Here is a 9,771-nt window from a genome sequence, read left to right on the forward strand (position 1 = left end):
CTTCAGATGTCTTCTAAAAGTCAGATAGTTGTTTATTTCCTTGACATCTGATTGGAGGGTGTTCCACAAGGCGGGCGCCACTACTGAGAAGGCCCTCTGCCTAGCAAAGACAAGATGAGAGCAACACCAAGATGGCAGTGATGCAGACATTTCCTTCCCTGTCAGGAAGCCTAAGATGGTCAGCAGCTGTTGCCAAGGTAGGTGAAGTATGAGCATTCCCAGTGTACACACTCACCGTGAAAAAAAGTGCCTGCGACAAATGACACACCCTCATATGTAGATTCTTAAAGAAACCAGGTAATGGGACCTGCAAGTTCTATTTATTTATTTGTTTATTTTTACTTAATGATTTGTAATTATTGGGCTTTTGTGAGCCACCTTGAATATGCTTCAGTAAATAAAATAGATAGTCCTGACTTTTCCTTCTCAGTCTATAGCCAACACAGAGAGAGCTGAGTTGTCCAGTGCAGGGATTTCTGAAGCCCCATTATGTTTGGATTCGAAGAGAAGTAGAACCATATCCAGGCTTCAGTTGGGCTCTGCTTAGCTGCAAAGAGGGGGGAAAGGGGGGAAATAACAACAAAAAGTTGAAGATTGGCATCTAGATTTCGGATTTCATAGCCAAATCTGAATAAAATCTTCAATGTTCTATTGTATTTTTGTTCTGAAGCAGATGTTTGGTTTATCTTCAACAAGAATTGCTTCATTTTTTATCTTGGGGGAGGGTGTGTGTGTTTGTGTGTGTGTACATGCTGGCTGTTTGCCTTCTGAAAAGCATTTGTGCTGCACTCCAGGTTCCCTCTACAATATGATAGCTTGGTTGAAAGCCTGGCCTGTTCCCCTAGAGTGCGTTGTAAATTGTGCATTAGAAACAAAGGAAGTAAGGAGGGACCGGATGCCATTTTGTTTGAAGTTAAACCATATGGCAAAAGCAATATAAGACTGAATTGCAGACTCCCTAAAATGCCAAGCGTTATAGCTTGCTCCCCAAAGGACAGGTGTTACCTTAGAAATGAGTTGATCCTTGAAACAACTAAATCCTCTTAGACATATGCCCATCTGTTCTGCAACTAACTTCTCTAAAAGGGTTGCATTTTTAACAAAAAAAAGAGAGTATTTTTCGGCTACAGCTGGGAGTGGCGAGTTTTTACCTTCTCCCCACAACTGCCTGCAAACCTTTTTCAAAATAAAAAGTCACGATTTCCCCATTTGAAAACAAACCAACACAATGTTCATTTGAGCTAAACCTGCTGCTGTTTTATTCTTAATATCCCAGCCCCATTTTGCCAACTGGTTTCTGGTGCATTTAATAGGTACAGTACAGTGGTACCTTGGGTTACATACGCTTCAGGTTACATACGCTTCAGGTTACAGACTCCGCTAACCCAGAAATAGTACCTCGGGTTAAGAACTTTGCTTCAGGATGAGAACAGAAATCGTGCTCTGGCGGCACAGTGGCAGCAGGAGACCCCATTAGCTAAAGTGGTGCTTCAGGTTAAGAACAGTTTCAGGTTAAGAACGGACCTCCGGAATGAATTAAGTACTTAACCTGAGGTACCACTGTATAAGGCAACAGAGAGAGAAGGCTCACAAACACTTTTTGTTTTTCCTGTGTTTTCTTCCATTTGTCCTGTGATTTGTAGGCACGGGTCTGATAGATTTTTCTTTTCGCTGCTGCAAAATAAAACTAGCGCCCATAATCCCTGACCATGTTAGTTGAGGGCAGCTGATGGGAGCTGGGGCTCAACCATATCTTGATGGTGCTGCTTGGCCACCCCTCCCATATTCAATATTCAAATGTTGTGCCCCTGCATGGACCTCAGGGGATGCCAGAGGCAGCTCAGGAGGTCAAGGTAGACTGGGGTGAGGTACCGCTGAATTGGAACACACATCAATCCGCAGAGAAACACACGAACATTTGTTCTGGTAAAGAGTGGGATTTCCTGAGGGAAAGGAGCGGAACAGGAGAAGTGTGGACAAGCCCTTCGTCTGAGAGTAAGATCCTTTGAACTCAGTGTGACTTATTTCTGAGTGGACACGTATAGAATCGTATAGACTCCCAAATGAATAGCTCCATGTACCTAAAAGAGAAGGTATCTTTCCTTTGGTTTTGTTAAAGTGGGGGACGGACCTAAATAAGTATAGTAACCAGACTGCTAATGGAGTTAAAGGGGGCCATCCGTAAAAGGAGAATTTCTGTCTAAAACAAAAACACCCGTCACCATCTAACAGAGGAACTATAGCCTGCCAATGCTCTAAAAGGCAGTCGCGAGAGCTAATTATCCACAGCAGTATAAGACCAGCAATTCCATCTTGTCAGGCTGAGTAGCAAATCCAAATTGACCCATTTATCTGCCATGCTCTCGCACACTAATGACCCCCCTTGTACCTGCGCTGACCAAATAACCTCCCCTTCTGCCACTCACCATATCCCAGGAAGACATTGAACTGTAATCATTTAGAGGTGCGTGAGCATAACTCTTGGCCCTGTCTCTCCAGCAGCACTTCTAAAGATTTACTGTCTCGGTACTTTGGAGCAGCAAAGTGGAAATACAGTGAAGGACAGTTTTGAGGTTTGCCACTTATCTGAGGGAGAGTAACAGGCAAGAGGCAAGGGAAGTATTATTATTATTATTATTATTATTATTATTATTATTATTATTAATTTCTATTCTGCTGTGTGTGTGTGTGTGTAATCCCACTTTCTTGCCCCAAGCTTGAGCAGGATACAAATATACAGGGTTAAGAACTTAATTCGTTCCGGAGGTCCGTTCTTAACCTGAAACTGTTCTTAACCTGAAGCACCACTTTAGCTAATGGGGCTTCCCGCTGCTGCTGCGCCGCCGGAGCACGATTTCTGTTCTCATCCTGAAGCAAAGTTCTTAACCTGAGGTACTATTTCTAGATTAGCGGAGTCTGTAACCTGAAGTGTCTGTAACCTGAAGCATCTGTAACCTGAGGTACCACTGTAATACCACTGTTTAAATGCAGTCTGGTTGTGATTTGGGTTGCTGGCTTATCAGAAAAACACGTCTGGCCTGCAGTGTCCTGTTCAGCACAGTGGGTTAAACTTTTCCTAGCATGGAAGGAAGCATTATCACCTGCTAATGTCTGTACAGCAGGTTTCAGCTATAGTGGCAGGTTGAAAAAGGTTGCATCCCTAGCTGTGATTTGCCCATTTCGTGAATTTCACACGAATACTCTCCATTCATAGGCTCACAACTGGAACAAAATGGATTTCGTGAGCGTGGTTCACGTGTAAAGTTCATTGTGTGTACGGCCCATGTACCTGTTGGTTTGCAAATAGTTGAGCTGTAAAAATCAAGAAGTATGCACACAAACACTTGCAGGTACATGTCCAGAGACAATTTGTGCCCTGTGTTCAGTGTACAAGCCTATTCTCTAACACCCACGCACCCACCCAACAAAGTAGGTCCAAGTGTCATCCAAAGCCTGTAGGGCAATATAGAGATGGACTGTATCTTTCAATTTTGGTTCTCTCAGCTTCTCACTTTTCCAATCTTTAATGCAGCTCTCCACATTTCTGCAGCAATTTGCGATTCAAAGAAATCCTCATGAAAATTGGTCAGAAATTTTCCCCAATAAACAATTATTTTATGCAGTCTTGAGTAATGGGCACATGCTTGCTCGCAATTCCCCCTATTACAATCCATGTTTGTATGTCATTTTCACTAACACATTCATTTTTACGCACACTTTCTTCCTAATACAGTGGTAACCTCGGGTTACATACTCTTCAGGTTACATACGATTCAGGTTACACACTCCGTTAACCCAGAAATAGTGCTTCAGGTTAAGAACTTTGCATAAGAACAGAAATCGGGCTCTGGTGGTGCGGCAGCAGCAGGAGGCCCCATTAGCTAAAGTGATGCTTCAGGTTAAGAACGGACCTCCGGAACAAATTAAGTACTTAACCTGAGGTACCACTGTATATGGATTTTTTGGTTGGAGAATTGCTTCATAAAATCTGGATGAGTGACGTTCTGAAGGGCAAGTGTTTCGGTTCACTTATTGGAAAGAAGTGTGAATTAGGTTGTTTCTCATTAAGATGCAAAACTGAATTTCTCCCCTTCCCTAGGTCAACAGGCATAATGAAGTCCAGAGTACCAAAAGCAGGGAGCCGATCCACCGCCGAAAGCTGCCAGCTGAAAAAAGAGATCCTGGTGGCATGAACAAACCAAGTGACATGTGAACCTCCCATACTCTCTAGGGCAAGAGTAATGAACCTTCGGCCTTCCAGATGTTGTTGAACTACAGGTCCCATCATCCTTGGCCATTGGCCATGCTTGCCATCGTTCTGATCACATGGAACACTGGGTAGATTGACTAGATGTTGCCTGCAAGCTATCTATAATTATGATTTCACGCGCTTTGGACTGTATGCTTTGGAGGGTATGTCTCCAAGGTAGCCTCAGGACCGTCCTATAAGGTTAAATTAAAAATTGTGGTGTGTCTGTGTGTGTGTGTAATGAACTTCATGGCTGAGCTAGGATACGAGCCCCGGTTTTCCTGGCCCAAACCCAACACCTCACCCAGCACCACAACTTGGACTCAAGAAAGCAAGATGGTTGTGATATGAGGACTATTTCTGTGCTGACTGTGACCCCAAATCTATTATACTTTTCTAGTAAAAACCAACAAGAATGTCTCTGTTTATTTGTACAAACGACCCCATTGTTAACATTCTGATTTGGAGCTTCTGTTCCCCTTTCTGCCTTTCGGCTGAAGGCTGCTAGTTAACTGCACTTCCTCATTTTCATTTAACTGTCCAGCAAGCCCTAATTATAGCCTCTCCTTATTAAAAAAATAAATAAAAAAAGCCTACATCCAACTCCACACAATTTACAGTCTAATGGCCCTTACCTTGTTTGTTCAGCAGAGCTTATATAATGATTCCTGTGATTTTGATTTTTTTTTTTTTTTTTTGGTGAAGCATAACTCTGGGATTTTACGTTTCCACTTTAAACTGTGAGTTTTACATTAATGTTTTATAACCTTGGGGTTCTAATCATAAAGTCATAAGGACTTTAATTGATTTGAAACTAGCCAGGCCCTGAAGTGTGTACATGTCAAATTGATTCAAATTGATCCAATGTGTTTAAATACAGCCCGTGTTAAGAAACTCATAGCATCTTGTGCTACCAGACAGAGGTCTACAGCGCTGTGCTAACATAATTATGTTGCCACCTAGGTATGCTAAATTATTGACTGGAACATATTTTTCTGTGTTTTGTTCTGGGAAGCCAGGAAAATTCACCTGGATGGCTAAGAAGATTGGAACACAATGCAGACAACAATTTCTGTGAACCGCCCTGAGACCTGCAGGTATAGGATATTATTATTATTATTATTATTATTATTATTATTATTATTATTATTTCAGCAAGTGACAACTTCCCACAGTGCACATGCAGAGGCAGCTGTTAGGCAGATCATTCATCCATAATATCCGTAACCAAGAGCCTGGATAGCTCAGTTGGCTAGAGCGTGGTGCTGATATTGCCAAGGTTACAGGTTTGATCCCCGTATGGGACAGCTGCATATTTCTGCATTGCAGGGTGTTGGACTAGATGATCCTCAGAACCCCTTCCAACGATACAATTCTATGATCCTGGCAATTAGTGAGGCTACGTTTGTGCCACTTCCACACCTGATCAGAAATTTGAGAATGGTACCATTCTCCCCACCACTTGGTAGAGCAATGTGCTGTTTAGAGATAGTGAACCCGCGGCACTCTGGATGTTGTTGGACTACAGCACCCATCACCCTTAACCAACAGCCATGCTGACTGGGGCTGATGGGTGTAGGAGTCCAACAACATCTAGAAGGTGAGCCACAGGATCCGTGTTGTTGATGTGAATGACCAGCAGTATAAACTGTATTTGTGGCTGCTCTCCTTCACCACTACAGTGGTACCTCGCAAGATGAATGCCTTGTAAGACGAAAAACTCGCAAGACGAAAGAGTTTTTCATTTTTTGAGTCACTTCGCAAGACGAATTTCCCTATGGGCTTGCTTCGCAAGACGAAAACGTCTTGCAAGTTTGTTTCCTTTTTCTTAAAACCGTTAATACCCAGGGTGCATTCAGGGGGTGCAGTTGCGACTTGACTTCGAGGAGCAACTCATAGCACGCGATGTGGTAGCCTTTTTTGAGGTTTTTGAAGACTTTGGTGATTTTTGAAGCTTTTCCAAAATCCGTGCTTCGCAAGACGAAAAAACTCGCAGAACGAATTAATTTCCTCTTGCGAGGTACCACTGTATTGTCATCTCTTTATGGCAGGGGTAATTTACTTGTGGCCCTCCAGGTGTTGTTGAACTAAATCTCTCATCATCCTCGGCAATTGGCCATGCTGGCTGAGGCTGCAGGTCGGCCACCTATGCTTTAAGGTAACAATGAAGGTGTATACCTAGCCAAGTACTGTATTTTTTGCTCTATACGACACACTTTTCCCCTCCTAAAAAGTAAGGGGAAATGTGTATGTGTCTTATGGAGCGAATGCAGGCGGGAGGCTCTGCTCAGCGCTCCCTTTAAAAAGCCGCGTGGAGCGTGTATGCGGGTCTTGGGGGCTTTTCCCCGAGGAGGGAGAAGGGCATTCCTTCTCCCTCCTCAGGGAAAAGCCCCCAAGAGCCGCACACACTCTCCGCACGCTCTTTAAAGGGAGCGCGGCTCGTGGGGGAGCCTTCCTCCCGCTGCCCGGGAGTGGCTGTGCACGGCTGTCCCATAAGCCAGGACAGCAAGAGGGATCACTGTGCAGCGTTTCCACTTGCTGTCCTGGCTTCTGGCTTTGCCCCGCGCAGCCTCTTCCGGGCAGGGAGAGCCTTCATCCCCCTGCCCGGGAGAAGCTGTGTGCAGCTATCCCATAAGCCGGGACAGCAAGAGGCTATCCCAGAAGCCAGATCCCTCTTGCTGTTCTGGCTTCTGGGATTCAGATTTTTTTTTTTCTTGTTTTCCTCCTCCAAAACCTAGGTGCGTCTTATGGTCTGGTGCGTCTTATAGAGCGAAAAATACGGTAATAATATTTCAATATGATGCTATGATCTGAAAAACAGGGCTTAAGTTGGCATAACTTTCAGGTGTGAACACCAGAGTAGCTAAAGAGATGTACCCCTAAAATTTTACCATTTCCCAGCCATGTGTCATGTTCCACCACCTTTTCTTTTCAGGGACCACCCTAGAGCTGGAACCGGAAAACAGCTCCCCAGAGGAGGAGGACCTTGCTTTCAGCCTCATAAGAACATAAGAAGAGCCTGCTGAATCTGGCCAATGGCCCATCTAGTCCAGCCTCCTGTCCTCACAGCGGCCAATCAGATGCTTCTGGAAGCATGCAAGAGGAACACAAGCAGTGTCTTCAGTTTTAAGATGGGAGTGAGAAACCGCCAGCCCATGAGGTCTGTATTGTAGCTTTCAGTTTGAGTAAATGGCAGTTCAGGTTTTCTCCAGATTGACGTTTGCTCTGATTGAGCACTAAAGAACGGGTTTTCCATGGGAAAGGAGTCCCATGGATCCTCCATGCTTTCTAGGTGGGGAAAGCAGAACTGTGGATGAGACCCCAGTCTCTCTTTCTCAGCCTCCTCCAAACTCACAGGTGGGAAGAACAATGTAGTCAACAGCAGCTTTTTTTGGAGGAAAGTGGAATTAAAAAAATACAACAGCCTTGGATTAGTCTTTTGTAGCTTAGCAAGTGCCAGATATTTTGGACTTGCATCCGTCCCAGCCTGCGGAGTTAATGATCAGGGAGGATGGCATCTGTAATCCAAAAACATCTGGGGAAAACCAGGTTAGGAAAGGCTGCCTTAGATGAGCAGAGCTTTCCTCGCCTCCTGACACCCCTGCCCCCAATTCCTGGAACTACTAATCTATGATCCCCAAGGACCCAGGCTTTGAAAAACCTTATTTCAAGAGTCGGCAACTTTGTACGTGTGTTATCGCGGAAATAATGCATATGCATTCCTTGCTGATGAATTGGTCTCTGAAGGTTGTGATAATCATGATATATTATGAGTATGCTCTGCGCCTTGAAAAAGAACCTTGCTTGGGATCAGGGAGACCTGAACCCCACACTTTTCCTTCCCAGGCTCATCTCATGTTTCCTTCCCACCTGCCTTGGCTCTCTCTGCGTGTGCAGGTGTAGGATTGCCTCGCATTAAAAGCTGCATAGGCCCATTTATAATGGGGCTACCTTGCTCTTCAAAGCTAAGCAGCTGCTTTTTCTCTCCCCCCTCCACTTTTTTTTTTTTTGCTTGCAGTAATGGCTGGAGAAACTTGAGAAAGGCGCAGATGCTTTGCTCATTTGTTTTGGCTCTTGCAGCGAAATTGTCTAACAATTGGAGAGGGCCAAGCAGAGGTTAGGCGTAATGGCGCAGAGGGGACAGGATGATTTATCCGCAAAGTCAGCGCCGGGCAGAGGGATAGCTTTATCTCTGCAAGGCCCCACAGCTGGCTGATGGAGAGTTGCTCTTGTAGTCCCTGATAAGCATGCACACATGGCCTGCATAATTCTTTGGGAAAGCTCCTTTGTGGCTGAGCAGCCGATTTCTGCAAACTTTCTGCATGAGTAAGATAAAAGATAATGAGACTCCATACATTTCCTGGCAGGGTTTCCTTCCCAAATGGCCCCCTGTAACCTCCACATTGGAAACAGATTAGAGGTCTTAATATTCCCCCTTATCACAAGCAACACCCTGGGGGGAAAGAGTTGTGCCGGTCTCCCTGCTGCCGCCGCCGCTGCCACCACCATTTAAGATTTGCTTGTAAGTGTGCACAGAGCTGCTTTAGGGATGCAAACTTTGTGTTGGTCGTGCATTCTACTGGGTAGTGTGGAAAAGTAAGTATTTCCGTACTGTTTTTAAGCGTGCGACTTGAACCGTAAGGGAATTTAACTCCAAATCCATTAGCAACACAGGAAATTGTCTTTCAATACGGCATTTTTCCAAGGAAGAAGTTGTTATTAACATCAGCTATGAATCTGGGCTTAACAATTTAGCACCAAGAAGGTATTACTCATTGCAGGCAATAGGATGATCCTCTGGTGTTGATGTTGGCGTTCGTTCTTTGGCACTCTTTTCTAAGCCTAAAAAAAAGAATAAAGGACGTGCCATATATCAGGAATGGGCAGACTTCAGGCTTGATGGATCTTTTTTCTTTTTTACTCGAACTCCAAGATATATTACCCAAGAGCTACCAACTAGAACCCCAAGCTCCACCAACCAGAGTGAGGTATAAAACAGCTATAGTTAGACTGGATCTAGACACATCGAAGAAGCAATTCATTTAAACGCGTTGTAAACTTATAAAGGGAAATCTGGTAGGCAAAGATGGGACTCCACAGCGCCTTCTGGTGTCACAGTGTTATTTTTAAAAATCGCATCTACAACACATATAAAATGCTTTTTCTTTACCAATCTAGCTGAGTCCTTAGACACAAAGTTTAAACAAAAGAATAGGAAGCCCCTGAGCATACTCTCATCCAGAAAAAGGACTGAACTGAGCTTGCAGTCGTTTCACAGAAAAGTTCACTCCTGGTTGGCCTTCAACATCTCAGTAGCCTGATTTAGGTGGGGGGAATTTTGTTGTTGCTGTTGTTGTTGTTAAGTTGGGCTTTGGAAACCCTCACTGATCTCTTGCTAGATCCTGATCTACCTTCTGATCTGCCATGCATTAATTTCAATTGTCCTGTTCTCAGGGGAATAGTATTAGCTGTCAGGGCTGCGTAATTTACCACAAGCGACACATTTTGCCCTTCTTAGCTGA

General features: G+C 44.3%; 1 long non-coding RNA gene across 2 annotated transcripts; it reads left to right on the forward strand.

The window, feature by feature from the left end:
- The first annotated feature begins 3,956 nt into the window (after positions 1-3,956).
- LOC309337396 lies at positions 3,957-9,567 on the forward strand. 2 transcript variants are annotated; one of them, XR_014154252.1, is made up of 5 exons: positions 3,957-4,450; positions 5,265-5,346; positions 6,301-6,407; positions 7,185-9,237; positions 9,428-9,567. It is a non-coding gene; the product is annotated as an uncharacterized lncRNA (long non-coding RNA). The 2 variants fall into 2 exon arrangements; XR_014154253.1 differs by lacking the exon at positions 6,301-6,407.
- The last annotated feature ends 204 nt before the right edge of the window (positions 9,568-9,771 follow it).

The sequence above is a fragment of the Podarcis erhardii genome, assembly GCF_964252035.2.
Source record: "Podarcis erhardii genome assembly, chromosome: 2".
Classification (NCBI taxonomy): Eukaryota; Metazoa; Chordata; class Lepidosauria; order Squamata; family Lacertidae; genus Podarcis; species Podarcis erhardii.